Genomic DNA, 18,799 nt, shown 5'->3' with positions numbered 1-18,799 from the left:
TACCATATAATATCTATACTGTATATACCAGAATATACAGGACCGGTGCACTGATATACCATATAATATCTATACTGTATATACCAGAATATATAGGACCGGTGCACTGATATACCATATAATATCTATACTGTATATACCAGAATATACAGGACCGGTGCACTGATATACCATATAATATCTGTACTGTATATACCAGAATATACAGGACCGGTGTACAGATATACCATATAATATCTATACTGTATATACCAGAATATACAGGACCGGTGCACTGATATACCATATAATATCTATACTGTATATACCAGAATATACAGGACCGGTGCACTGATATACCATATAATATCTATACTGTATATACCAGAATATACAGGACCGGTGCACTGATATACCATATAATATCTACACTGTATATACCAGAATATACAGGACCGGTGTAATGATATACCATATAATATCTATACTGTATATACCAGAATATACAGGACCGGTGCACTGATATACCATATAATATCTATACTGTATATACCAGAATATACAGGACCGGGGTAATGATATACCATATAATATCTATGCTGTATATACCAGAATATACAGGACCGGTGTACCGATATACCATATAATATCTACACTGTATATACCAGAATATACAGGACCGGTGTACTGATATACCATATAATATCTATACTGTATATACCAGAATATACAGGACCGGTGTACTGATATACCATATAATATCTATACTGTATATACCAGAATATACAGGACCTGTGTACTGATATACCATATAATATCTATACTGTATATACCAGAATATACAGGACCGGTGCACTGATATACCATATAATATCTATACTGTATATACCAGAATATACAGGACCTGTGTACTGATATACCATATAATATCTATACTGTATATACCAGAATATACAGGACCGGTGCACTGATATACCATATAATATCTGTACTGTATATACCAGAATATACAGGACCGGTGCACTGATATACCATATAATATCTATACTGTATATACCGGAATATACAGGACCGGTACACTGATATACCATATAATATTTATACTGTATATACCAGAATATGCAGGACCGGTGCACTGATCTACCACATAATATCTATACTGTATATACCAGAATATACAGGACCGGTCTACTGATATACCATATAATATCTGTACTGTATATACCAGAATATACAGGACCGGTGTACTGATATACCATATAATATCTATACTGTATATACAAGAATATACAGGACCGGTGTACTAATATACCATATAATATCTATACTGTATATACCAGAATATACAGGACCGGTGTACTGATATACCATATAATATCTATACTGTATATACCAGAATATACAGGACCGGTGTACTGATATACCATATAATATCTATACTGTATATACCAGAATATACAGGACCGGTGCACTGATATACCATATAATATCTATGCTGTATATACCAGAATATACAGGACCGGGGTAATGATATACCATATAATATCTATACTGTATATACCAGAATATACAGGACCGGTCTACTGATATACCATATAATATCTATACTGTATATACCAGAATATACAGGACCGGTGCACGGATATACCATATAATATCTACACTGTATATACCAGAATATACAGGACCGGTGCACTGATATACCATATAATATCTGTACTGTATATACCAGAATATACAGGACCGGTGTACTGATATACCATATAATATCTGTACTGTATATACCAGAATATACAGGACCGGTGCACTGATATACCATATAATATCTGTACTGTATATACCAGAATACACAGGACCGGTGCACTGATATACCATATAATATCTATACTGTATATACCAGAATATACAGGACCGGGGTAATGATATACCATATAATATCTATACTGTATATACCAGAATATACAGGACCGGTGTACTGATATACCATATAATATCTATACTGTATATACCAGAATACACAGGACCGGTGCACTGATATACCATATAATATCTATACTGTATATACCAGAATATACAGGACCGGGGTAATGATATACCATATAATATCTATACTGTATATACCAGAATATACAGGACCGGTGTACTGATATACCATATAATATATATACTGTATATACCAGAATATACAGGACCGGTGCACTGATATACCATATAATATCTATACTGTATATACCAGAATATACAGGACCGGTGCACTGATATACCATATAATATCTATACTGTATATACCAGAATATACAGGACCGGTGCACTGATATACCATATAATATCTATACTGTATATACCAGAATATACAGTACCGGTGTACTGATATACCATATAATATCTATACTGTATATACCAGAATATACAGGACCGGTGTACTGATATACCATATAATATCTATACTGTATATACCAGAATATACAGGACCGGTGTAATGATATACCATATAATATCTATACTGTATATACCAGAATATACAGGACCGGTGTACCGATATACCATATAATATCTACACTGTATATACCAGAATATACAGGACCGGTGTACTGATATACCATATAATATCTATACTGTATATACCAGAATATACAGGACCGGTGCACTGATATACCATATAATATCTATACTGTATATACCAGAATATACAGGACCTGTGTACTGATATACCATATAATATCTATACTGTATATACCAGAATATACAGGACCGGTGCACTGATATACCATATAATATCTGTACTGTATATACCAGAATATACAGGACCGGTGCACTGATATACCATATAATATCTATACTGTATATACCAGAATACACAGGACCGGTGCACTGATATACCATATAATATCTATACTGTATATACCGGAATATACAGGACCGGTACACTGATATACCATATAATATTTATACTGTATATACCAGAATACACAGGACCGGTGCACTGATCTACCACATAATATCTATACTGTATATACCAGAATATACAGGACCGGTGCACTGATATACCATATAATATCTATACTGTATATACCAGAATACACAGGACCGGTGCACTGATCTACCACATAATATCTATACTGTATATACCAGAATATACAGGACCGGTCTACTGATATACCATATAATATCTGTACTGTATATACCAGAATATACAGGACCGGTGTACCGATATACCATATAATATCTATACTGTATATACCAGAATATACAGGACCTGTGTACTGATATACCATATAATATCTATACTGTATATACCAGAATATACAGGACCTGTGTACTGATATACCATATAATATCTATACTCTATATACCGGAATATACAGGACCGGTACACTGATATACCATATAATATTTATACTGTATATACCAGAATATGCAGGACCGGTGCACTGATCTACCACATAATATCTATACTGTATATACCAGAATATACAGGACCGGTCTACTGATATACCATATAATATCTGTACTGTATATACCAGAATATACAGGACCGGTGTACCGATATACCATATAATATCTATACTGTATATACCAGAATATACAGGAACGGGGTAATGATATACCATATAATATCTGTACTGTATATACCAGAATATACAGGACCGGTGTACTGATATACCATATAATATCTATACTGTATATACAAGAATACACAGGACCGGTGCACTGATATACCATATAATATCTATACTGTATATACCAGAATATACAGGGCCGGTGTACTGATATACCATATAATATCTGTACTGTATATACCAGAATATACAGGACCGGTGTACTGATATACCATATAATATCTGTACTGTATATACCAGAATATACAGGACCATTGTACTGATATACCATATAATATCTGTACTGTATATACCAGAATATACAGGACCGGTGTACTGATATACCATATAATATCTATACTGTATATACCAGAATATACAGCACCGGTGTACTGATATACCATATAATATCTATACTGTATATACCAGAATATACAGGACCGGTGTACTGATATACCATATAATATCTATACTGTATATACCAGAATATACAGGACCGGTGTACTGATATACCATATAATATCTATACTGTATATACCAGAATATACAGGACCGGTGCACTGATATACCATATAATATCTATACTGTATATACCAGAATATACTGGACCGGTGTACTGATATACCATATAATATCTATGCTGTATATACCAGAATATACAGGACCGTTGTACTGATATACCATATAATATCTATACTGTATATACCAGAATATACAGGACCGGTGTACTGATATACCATATAATATCTATACTGTATATACCAGAATATACAGGACCGGTGTACTGATATACCATATAATGTCTATACTGTATATACCAGAATATATAGGACCGGTGTACTGATATACCATATAATATCTATACTGTATATACCAGAATATACAGGACCGGTGTACCGATATACCATATAATATCTATGCTGTATATACCAGAATATACAGGACCGGTGTACTGATATACCATATAATATTTATACTGTATATACCAGAATATACAGGACCGGTGCACTGATATACCATATAATATCTGTACTGTATATATCAGAATATACAGGACCGGTGCACTGATATACCATATAATATCTATACTGTATATACCAGAATATACAGGACCGGTGTACTGATATACCATATAATATCTGTACTGTATATATCAGAATATACAGGACCGGTGCACTGATATACCATATAATATTTATACTGTATATACCAGAATATACAGGACCGGGGTAATGATATACCATATAATATCTGTACTGTATATACCAGAATATACAGGACCGGTGTACTGATATAATATCTATACTGTATATACCAGAATATACAGGACTGGTGCACTGATATACCATATAATATCTATACTGTATATACCAGAATATACAGGACCGGTGTACTGATATACCATATAATATCTATACTGTATATACCAGAATATACAGGACCGGTACACTGATATACCATATAATATCTACTGTGTATATACCAGAATATACAGGACCGGTGTACTGATATACCATATAATATCTATACTGTATATACCGGAATATACAGGACCGGTGTACTGATATACCATATAATATCTATACTGTATATACCAGAATACACAGGACCGGTGCACTGATATACCATATAACATCTATACTGTATATACCTGAATATACAGGACCGGTGCACTGATATACCATATAATATCTGTACTGTATATACCAGAATATACAGGACCGGTCTACTGATATACCATATAATATCTATACTGTATATACCAGAATATACAGGACCGGTGCACGGATATACCATATAATATCTACACTGTATATACCAGAATATACAGGATCGGTGCACTGATATACCATATAATATCTGTACTGTATATACCAGAATATACAGGACCGGTGTACTGATATACCATATAATATCTGTACTGTATATACCAGAATATACAGGACCGGTGCACTGATATACCATATAATATCTGTACTGTATATACCAGAATACACAGGACCGGTGCACTGATATACTATATAATATTTATACTGTATATACCAGAATATACAGGACCGGGGTAATGATATACCATATAATATCTATACTGTATATACCAGAATATACAGGACCGGTGTACTGGTATACCATATAATATCTATACTGTATATACCAGAATATACAGGACCGGTGCACTGATATACCATATAATATCTATGCTGTATATACCAGAATATACAGGACCGGGGTAATGATATACCATATAATATCTATACTGTATATACCAGAATATACTGGACCGGTGTACTGATATACCATATAATATCTATGCTGTATATACCAGAATATACAGGACCGTTGTACTGATATACCATATAATATCTATACTGTATATACCAGAATATACAGGACCGGTGTACTGATATACCATATAATATCTATACTGTATATACCAGAATATACAGGACCGGTGTACTGATATACCATATAATGTCTATACTGTATATACCAGAATATATAGGACCGGTGTACTGATATACCATATAATATCTATACTGTATATACCAGAATATACAGGACCGGTGTACCGATATACCATATAATATCTATGCTGTATATACCAGAATATACAGGACCGGTGTACTGATATACCATATAATATTTATACTGTATATACCAGAATATACAGGACCGGTGCACTGATATACCATATAATATCTGTACTGTATATATCAGAATATACAGGACCGGTGCACTGATATACCATATAATATCTATACTGTATATACCAGAATATACAGGACCGGTGTACTGATATACCATATAATATCTATACTGTATATACCAGAATATACAGGACCGGGGCACTTATATACCATATATCTATGCTGTATATACCAGAATATACAGGACCGGTGTACTGATATACCATATAATATTTATACTGTATATACCAGAATATACAGGACCGGTGCACTGATATACCATATAATATCTGTACTGTATATATCAGAATATTCAGGACCGGTGCACTGATATACCATATAATATCTATACTGTATATACCAGAATATACAGGACCGGGGTAATGATATACCATATAATATCTGTACTGTATATACCAGAATATACAGGACCGGTGTACTGATATAATATCTATACTGTATATACCAGAATATACAGGACTGGTGCACTGATATACCATATAATATCTATACTGTATATACCAGAATATACAGGACCGGTGTACTGATATACCATATAATATCTATACTGTATATACCAGAATATACAGGACCGGTACACTGATATACCATATAATATCTACTGTGTATATACCAGAATATACAGGACCGGTGTACTGATATACCATATAATATCTATACTGTATATACCGGAATATACAGGACCGGTGTACTGATATACCATATAATATCTATACTGTATATACCAGAATACACAGGACCGGTGCACTGATATACCATATAACATCTATACTGTATATACCTGAATATACAGGACCGGTGCACTGATATACCATATAATATCTGTACTGTATATACCAGAATATACAGGACCGGTCTACTGATATACCATATAATATCTATACTGTATATACCAGAATATACAGGACCGGTGCACGGATATACCATATAATATCTACACTGTATATACCAGAATATACAGGATCGGTGCACTGATATACCATATAATATCTGTACTGTATATACCAGAATATACAGGACCGGTGTACTGATATACCATATAATATCTGTACTGTATATACCAGAATATACAGGACCATTGTACTGATATACCATATAATATCTGTACTGTATATACCAGAATATACAGGACCGGTGTACTGATATACCATATAATATCTATACTGTATATACCAGAATATACAGCACCGGTGTACTGATATACCATATAATATCTATACTGTATATACCAGAATATACAGGACCGGTGTACTGATATACCATATAATATCTATACTGTATATACCAGAATATACAGGACCGGTGTACTGATATACCATATAATATCTATACTGTATATACCAGAATATACAGGACCGGTGCACTGATATACCATATAATATCTATACTGTATATACCAGAATATACTGGACCGGTGTACTGATATACCATATAATATCTATGCTGTATATACCAGAATATACAGGACCGTTGTACTGATATACCATATAATATCTATACTGTATATACCAGAATATACAGGACCGGTGTACTGATATACCATATAATATCTATACTGTATATACCAGAATATACAGGACCGGTGTACTGATATACCATATAATGTCTATACTGTATATACCAGAATATATAGGACCGGTGTACTGATATACCATATAATATCTATACTGTATATACCAGAATATACAGGACCGGTGTACCGATATACCATATAATATCTATGCTGTATATACCAGAATATACAGGACCGGTGTACTGATATACCATATAATATTTATACTGTATATACCAGAATATACAGGACCGGTGCACTGATATACCATATAATATCTGTACTGTATATATCAGAATATACAGGACCGGTGCACTGATATACCATATAATATCTATACTGTATATACCAGAATATACAGGACCGGTGTACTGATATACCATATAATATCTGTACTGTATATATCAGAATATACAGGACCGGTGCACTGATATACCATATAATATTTATACTGTATATACCAGAATATACAGGACCGGGGTAATGATATACCATATAATATCTGTACTGTATATACCAGAATATACAGGACCGGTGTACTGATATAATATCTATACTGTATATACCAGAATATACAGGACTGGTGCACTGATATACCATATAATATCTATACTGTATATACCAGAATATACAGGACCGGTGTACTGATATACCATATAATATCTATACTGTATATACCAGAATATACAGGACCGGTACACTGATATACCATATAATATCTACTGTGTATATACCAGAATATACAGGACCGGTGTACTGATATACCATATAATATCTATACTGTATATACCGGAATATACAGGACCGGTGTACTGATATACCATATAATATCTATACTGTATATACCAGAATACACAGGACCGGTGCACTGATATACCATATAACATCTATACTGTATATACCTGAATATACAGGACCGGTGCACTGATATACCATATAATATCTGTACTGTATATACCAGAATATACAGGACCGGTCTACTGATATACCATATAATATCTATACTGTATATACCAGAATATACAGGACCGGTGCACGGATATACCATATAATATCTACACTGTATATACCAGAATATACAGGATCGGTGCACTGATATACCATATAATATCTGTACTGTATATACCAGAATATACAGGACCGGTGTACTGATATACCATATAATATCTGTACTGTATATACCAGAATATACAGGACCGGTGCACTGATATACCATATAATATCTGTACTGTATATACCAGAATACACAGGACCGGTGCACTGATATACTATATAATATTTATACTGTATATACCAGAATATACAGGACCGGGGTAATGATATACCATATAATATCTATACTGTATATACCAGAATATACAGGACCGGTGTACTGGTATACCATATAATATCTATACTGTATATACCAGAATATACAGGACCGGTGCACTGATATACCATATAATATCTATGCTGTATATACCAGAATATACAGGACCGGGGTAATGATATACCATATAATATCTATACTGTATATACCAGAATATACTGGACCGGTGTACTGATATACCATATAATATCTATGCTGTATATACCAGAATATACAGGACCGTTGTACTGATATACCATATAATATCTATACTGTATATACCAGAATATACAGGACCGGTGTACTGATATACCATATAATATCTATACTGTATATACCAGAATATACAGGACCGGTGTACTGATATACCATATAATGTCTATACTGTATATACCAGAATATATAGGACCGGTGTACTGATATACCATATAATATCTATACTGTATATACCAGAATATACAGGACCGGTGTACCGATATACCATATAATATCTATGCTGTATATACCAGAATATACAGGACCGGTGTACTGATATACCATATAATATTTATACTGTATATACCAGAATATACAGGACCGGTGCACTGATATACCATATAATATCTGTACTGTATATATCAGAATATACAGGACCGGTGCACTGATATACCATATAATATCTATACTGTATATACCAGAATATACAGGACCGGTGTACTGATATACCATATAATATCTATACTGTATATACCAGAATATACAGGACCGGGGCACTTATATACCATATATCTATGCTGTATATACCAGAATATACAGGACCGGTGTACTGATATACCATATAATATTTATACTGTATATACCAGAATATACAGGACCGGTGCACTGATATACCATATAATATCTGTACTGTATATATCAGAATATTCAGGACCGGTGCACTGATATACCATATAATATCTATACTGTATATACCAGAATATACAGGACCGGGGTAATGATATACCATATAATATCTGTACTGTATATACCAGAATATACAGGACCGGTGTACTGATATAATATCTATACTGTATATACCAGAATATACAGGACTGGTGCACTGATATACCATATAATATCTATACTGTATATACCAGAATATACAGGACCGGTGTACTGATATACCATATAATATCTATACTGTATATACCAGAATATACAGGACCGGTACACTGATATACCATATAATATCTACTGTGTATATACCAGAATATACAGGACCGGTGTACTGATATACCATATAATATCTATACTGTATATACCGGAATATACAGGACCGGTGTACTGATATACCATATAATATCTATACTGTATATACCAGAATACACAGGACCGGTGCACTGATATACCATATAACATCTATACTGTATATACCTGAATATACAGGACCGGTGCACTGATATACCATATAATATCTGTACTGTATATACCAGAATATACAGGACCGGTCTACTGATATACCATATAATATCTATACTGTATATACCAGAATATACAGGACCGGTGCACGGATATACCATATAATATCTACACTGTATATACCAGAATATACAGGATCGGTGCACTGATATACCATATAATATCTGTACTGTATATACCAGAATATACAGGACCGGTGTACTGATATACCATATAATATCTGTACTGTATATACCAGAATATACAGGACCGGTGTACTGGTATACCATATAATATCTATACTGTATATACCAGAATATACAGGACCGGTGCACTGATATACCATATAATATCTATGCTGTATATACCAGAATATACAGGACCAGGGTAATGATATACCATATAATATCTATACTGTATATACCAGAATATACAGGACCGGTCTACTGATATACCATATAATATCTATACTGTATATACCAGAATATACAGGACCGGTGCACGGATATACCATATAATATCTACACTGTATATACCAGAATATACAGGACCGGTGCACTGATATACCATATAATATCTGTACTGTATATACCAGAATATACAGGACCGGTGTACTGATATACCATATAATATCTATACTGTATATACCAGAATATACAGGACCGGTGCACTGATATACCATATAATATCTGTACTGTATATACCAGAATATACAGGACCGGTGTACTGATATACCATATAATATCTATACTGTATATACCAGAATATACAGGACTGGTCTACTAATATACCATATAATATCTATACTGTATATACCAGAATATACAGGACCTGTGTACTGATATACCATATAATATCTATGCTGTATATACCAGAATATACAGGACCTGTGTACTGATATACCATATAATATCTATACTGTATATACCAGAATATACAGGACCGGTGTACTGATATACCATATAATATCTGTACTGTATATACCAGAATATACAGGACCGGTGCACTGATATACCATATAATATCTGTACTGTATATACCAGAATACACAGGACCGGTGCACTGATATACTATATAATATTTATACTGTATATACCAGAATATACAGGACCGGTGCACTGATATACTATATAATATCTATACTGTATATACCAGAATACACAGGACCGGTGCACTGATATACCATATAATATCTATACTATATATACCAGAATATACAGGACCGGTGCACTGATATACCATATAATATCTATACTGTATATACCAGAATATACAGGACCGGGGTAATGATATACCATATAATATCTATACTGTATATACCAGATTATACAGGACCGGTGCACTGATATACCATATAATATCTATACTGTATATACCAGAATATACAGGACCGGTGCACTGATATACCATATAATATCTATACTGTATATACCAGAATATGCAGGACCGGGGTAATGATATACCATATAATATCTATACTGTATATACCAGAATATACAGGACCGGTGCACTGATATACCATATAATATCTATACTGTATATACCAGAATATACAGGACCGGGGTAATGATATACCATATAATATCTATACTGTATATACCAGATTATACAGGACCGGTGCACTGATATACCATATAATATCTATACTGTATATACCAGAATATACAGGACCGGTGCACTGATATACCATATAATATCTATACTGTATATACCAGAATATACAGGACCGGTGCACTGATATATCATATAATATCTATACTGTATATACCAGAATATACAGGACCGGTGCACTGATATACCATATAATATCTATACTGTATATACCAGAATATACAGGACCGGTGTACTGATATACCATATAATATCTATACTGTATATACCAGAATATACAGGTCCGGGGTAATGATATACCATATAATATCTATACTGTATATACCAGAATACACAGGACCGGTGCACTGATATACCATATAATATCTATACTGTATATACCAGAATATACAGGACCGGTGTACTGATATACCATATAATATCTATACTGTATATACCAGAATATACAGGACCGGTGCACTGATATACCATATAATATCTATACTGTATATACCACAATATACAGGACCGGTGTACTGATATACCATATAAATCTATACTGTATATACCACAATATACAGGACCGGTGTACTGATATACCATATAATATCTATACTGTATATACCAGAATATACAGGACCGGTGCACTGATATACCATATAATATCTGTACTGTATATACTAGAATATACAGGACCGGTGTACTGATATACCATATAATATCTATGCTGTATATACCAGAATATACAGGACTGGTCTACTGATATACCATATAATATCTATACTGTATATACCAGAATATACAGGACCGGTACACTGATATACCATATAATATCTGTACTGTATATACCAGAATATACAGGACCGGTGCACTGATATACCATATAATATCTATACTGTATATACCGGAATATACAGGACCGGTGTACTGATATACCATATAATATCTATACTGTATATACCAGAATATACAGGACCGGTGTACTGATATACCATATAATATCTATACTGTATATACCAGAATATACAGGACTGGTCTACTGATATACCATATAATATCTATACTGTATATACCAGAATATACAGGACCGGTACACTGATATACCATATAATATCTGTACTGTATATACCAGAATATACAGGACCAGTGTACTGATATACCATATAATATCTATACTGTATATACCAGAATATACAGGACCGGTGCACTGATATACCATATAATATTTATACTGTATATACCAGAATATACAGGACCGGTGCACTGATATACCATATAATATCTACACTATATATACCAGAATATACAGGACCGGTGCACTGATATACCATATAATATCTATACTGTATATACCAGAATATACAGGACCGGTGTACTGATATACCATATAATATCTATACTGTATATACCAGAATATACAGGACCGGTACACTGATATACCATATAATATCTGTACTGTATATACCAGAATATACAGGACCGGTGTACTGATATACCATATAATATCTGTACTGTATATACCAGAATATACAGGACCGGTGTACTGATATACCATATAATATCTATACTGTATATACCAGAATATACAGGACCGGTGCACTGATATACCATATAATATCTATACTGTATATACCAGAATATACAGGACCGGTGCACTGATATACCATATAATATCTATACTGTATATACCAGAATATACAAGACCGGTGTACTGATATACCATATAATATCTATACTGTATATACCAGAATATACAGGACCGGTGTACTGATATACCATATAATATCTATACTGTATATACCAGAATATACAGGACCGGTTCACTGATATACCATATAATATCTGTACTGTATATACCAGAATATACAGGACCGGTGCACTGATATACCATATAATATCTATACTGTATATACCAGAATATACAGGACCGGTGCACTGATATACCATATAATATCTATACTGTATATACCAGAATATACAGGACCGGTGTACTGATATACCATATAATATCTATACTGTATATAACAGAATATACAGGACCGGTGTACTGATATACCATATAATATCTATACTGTATATACCACAATATACAGGACCGGTGTACTGATATACCATATAATATCTATACTGTATATACCAGAATATACAGGACCGGTGCACTGATATACCATATAATATCTGTACTGTATATACTAGAATATACAGGACCGGTGTACTGATATACCATATAATATCTATGCTGTATATACCAGAATATACAGGACTGGTCTACTGATATACCATATAATATCTATACTGTATATACCAGAATATACAGGACCGGTACACTGATATACCATATAATATCTGTACTGTATATACCAGAATATACAGGACCGGTGCACTGATATACCATATAATATCTATACTGTATATACCGGAATATACAGGACCGGTGTACTGATATACCATATAATATCTATACTGTATATACCAGAATATGCAGGACCGGGGTAATGATATACCATATAATATCTATACTATATATACCAGAATATACAGGACCGGTGCACTGATATACCATATAATATCTATACTGTATATACCAGAATATACAGGACCGGTGTACTGATATACCATATAATATCTATGCTGTATATACCAGAATATACAGGACCGGTGTACTGATATACCATATAATATCTATACTGTATATACCAGAATATACAGGACCGGTGTACTGATATACCATATAATATCTATACTGTATATACCAGAATATACAGGACTGGTCTACTGATATACCATATAATATCTATACTGTATATACCAGAATATACAGGACCGGTACACTGATATACCATATAATATCTGTACTGTATATACCAGAATATACAGGACCGGTGTACTGATATACCATATAATATCTATACTGTATATACCAGAATATATAGGACCGGTGTACTGATATACCATATAATATCTATACTGTATATACCAGAATATACAGGACCGGTGTACTGATATACCATATAATATCTATACTGTATATACCAGAATATACAGGACCGGTGTACTGATATACCATATAATATCTATACTGTATATACCAGAATATACAGGACCGGTGTACTGATATACCATATAATATCTATACTGTATATACCAGAATATATAGGACCGGTGTACTGATATACCATATAATATCTATACTGTATATACCAGAATATACAGGACCGGTGTACTGATATACCATATAATATCTATACTGTATATACCAGAATATATAGGACCGGTGTACTGATATACCATATAATATCTATACTGTATATACCAGAATATACAGGACCGGTGCACTGATATACCATATAATATTTATACTGTATATACCAGAATATACAGGACCGTTGCACTGATATACCATATAATATCTACACTATATATACCAGAATATACAGGACCGGTGCACTGATATACCATATAATATCTATACTGTATATACCAGAATATACAGGACCGGTGTACTGATATACCATATAATATCTATACTGTATATACCAGAATATACAGGACCGGTACACTGATATACCATATAATATCTGTACTGTATATACCAGAATATACAGGACCGGTGTACTGATATACCATATAATATCTATACTGTATATACCAGAATATACAGGACTGGTCTACTGATATACCATATAATATCTATACTGTATATACCAGAATATACAGGACCGGTACACTGATATACCATATAATATCTGTACTGTATATACCAGAATATACAGGACCGGTGTACTGTATATACCATATAATATCTATACTGTATATACCAGAATATACAGGACTGGTCTACTGATATACCATATAATATCTATACTGTATATACCAGAATATACAGGACCGGTACACTGATATACCATATAATATCTGTACTGTATATACCAGAATATACAGGACCGGTGTACTGATATACCATATAATATCTGTACTGTATATACCAGAATATACAGGACCGGTGTACTGATATACCATATAATATCTATACTGTATATACCAGAATATACAGGACCGGTGCACTGATATACCATATAATATCTATACTGTATATACCAGAATATACAAGACCGGTGTACTGATATACCATATAATATCTATACTGTATATACCAGAATATACAGGACCGGTGTACTGATATACCATATAATATCTATACTGTATATACCAGAATATACAGGACCGGTGCACTGATATACCATATAATATCTGTACTGTATATACCAGAATATACAGGACCGGTGCACTGATACCATATAATATCTATACTGTATATACCAGAATATACAGGACCGGTGCACTGATATACCATATAATATCTATACTGTATATACCGGAATATACAGGACCGGTGTACTGATATACCATATAATATCTATACTGTATATACCAGAATATACAGGACCGGGGTAATGATATACCATATAATATCTATACTGTATATACCAGAATATACAGGACCGGTACACTGATATACCATATAATATCTGTACTGTATATACCAGAATATACAGGACCGGTGTACTGTATATACCATATAATATCTATACTGTATATACCAGAATATACAGGACTGGTCTACTGATATACCATATAATATCTATACTGTATATACCAGAATATACAGGACCGGTGCACTGATATACCATATAATATCTATACTGTATATACCAGAATATACAGGACCGGTGTACTGATATACCATATAATATCTGTACTGTATATACCAGAATATACAAGACCGGTGTACTGATATACCATATAATATCTATACTGTATATACCAGAATATACAGGACCGGTGCACTGATATACCATATAACATCTATACTGTATATACCGGAATATACAGGACCGGTGTACTGATATACCATATAATATCTATACTGTATATACCGGAATATACAGGACCGGTGTACTGATATACCATATAATATCTATACTGTATATACCAGAATATACAGGACCGGTGTACTGATATACCATATAATATCTATACTGTATATACCAGAATATACAGCACCGGTGCACTGATATACCATATAATATCTATACTGTATATACCACAATATACAGGACCGGTGTACTGATATACCATATAATATCTATACTGTATATACCACAATATACAGGACCGGTGCACTGATATACCATATAATATCTATACTGTATATACCAGAATATACAGGACCGGTGTACTGATATACCATATAATATCTATACTGTATATAACAGAATATACAGGACCGGTGTACTGATATACCATATAATATCTATACTGTATATACCAGAATACACAGGACCGGTGCACTGATATACTATATAATATCTGTACTGTATATACCAGAATATACAGGACCGGTGTAATGATATACCATATAATATCTATACTGTATATACCAGAATATACAGGACCGGTGCACTGATCTACCACATAATATCTATACTGTATATACCAGAATATACAGGACCGGTGTACTGATATACCATATAATATCTGTACTGTATATACCAGAATATACAGGACCGGTGTACTGATATACCATATAATATCTATACTGTATATACCAGAATACACAGGACCGGTGCACTGATATACCATATAATATCTGTACTGTATATACCAGAATATACAGGACCGGTGTACTGTATATACCATATAGTAAGTAAAACCAGTAACACTAGTATTCGGTTTCCCCCCTGCTGTGCCTTTAGCTGAATGTTATTGTGGTCTTAAAATGAAGACCTTCGATATTCTGGTTTCTAGGGACGCACTCTTCCTGACAACCCCAAATAAATGGCGGTGTCCCTAGCAACCAGACTGTCAGACAAAACAGCTGTTTACCTCAAAGCTGGGACTAGAGGAGGGGAGAGCAGCCTGGCAGCAGTCCCATCGTGCCAGTCCCATAAGACGACTCCGCCTGCTGTCATTTCGAGGATAGTAAAAGTAATTGACCGTGCTCGCTGTAATCTAGAACATGTGACTAATACTCCACTGCGGTTTACAAGGGGAAGCCGGATCCACTTCACAGTAAATAGTTGTAAAGAATGATATAAACAGAGAAATCTCCCGTCTGCAGTGGTATGATGACATCAGCGAGCCCGTAACCATCACAGGACCGTAATATCCGCGCTAGAGGGAAACGGAGGCGCAAACTGACCGCAGAAAACTCCCAACTGAAGTATTTTAAGGACTTTTAAGGAAATCCTACATTTTTCTTTTCAATTTTTGTTTGTAGTTAGATATGTTTTTACCCACCCTACCAGCCACATGTCGTGTTTATTTTATTTTTTTAAATTATCGAAAGAAAAAGTCTATCCTTTGGTCCCGTCCCTCTGTCCCGTCCCTCATATATATTTATTTTATTTTGTGGGATGTTACAATTGTGTTAATACTCATTTCGTCAGGGATCGGTCGACTATTTAATGTGTGGGCAGATGTCGGAAGGGATTGGAGAATCCGGCATGTTGGATTTCAACGTGCCCTATCCTTTTCCTCTTGGCGAGATAAGGAGTTTGGCACTGGCTAATTGCTCTTTCTTCGCTGAGAATACATGCACGCTCTC

The 18,799-nt window shown here is 33.7% G+C and overlaps 1 protein-coding gene across 1 annotated transcript in view; it reads left to right on the top strand.

Moving 5' to 3' along the window:
* The window catches only part of PINX1 (PIN2 (TERF1) interacting telomerase inhibitor 1), a 190,934-nt gene that overhangs the window by 67,969 nt on the left and 104,166 nt on the right, over window positions 1–18,799 (top strand). The gene's annotated exons all lie outside the window — the stretch shown is intronic.

Source organism: Rhinoderma darwinii, chromosome 4 (assembly GCF_050947455.1).
Source record: "Rhinoderma darwinii isolate aRhiDar2 chromosome 4, aRhiDar2.hap1, whole genome shotgun sequence".
Classification (NCBI taxonomy): domain Eukaryota; kingdom Metazoa; phylum Chordata; class Amphibia; order Anura; family Rhinodermatidae; genus Rhinoderma; species Rhinoderma darwinii.
The sequence above is the reverse complement of the archived record's forward strand: the minus strand, read 5'-3'. Positions and strand labels throughout refer to the sequence as shown.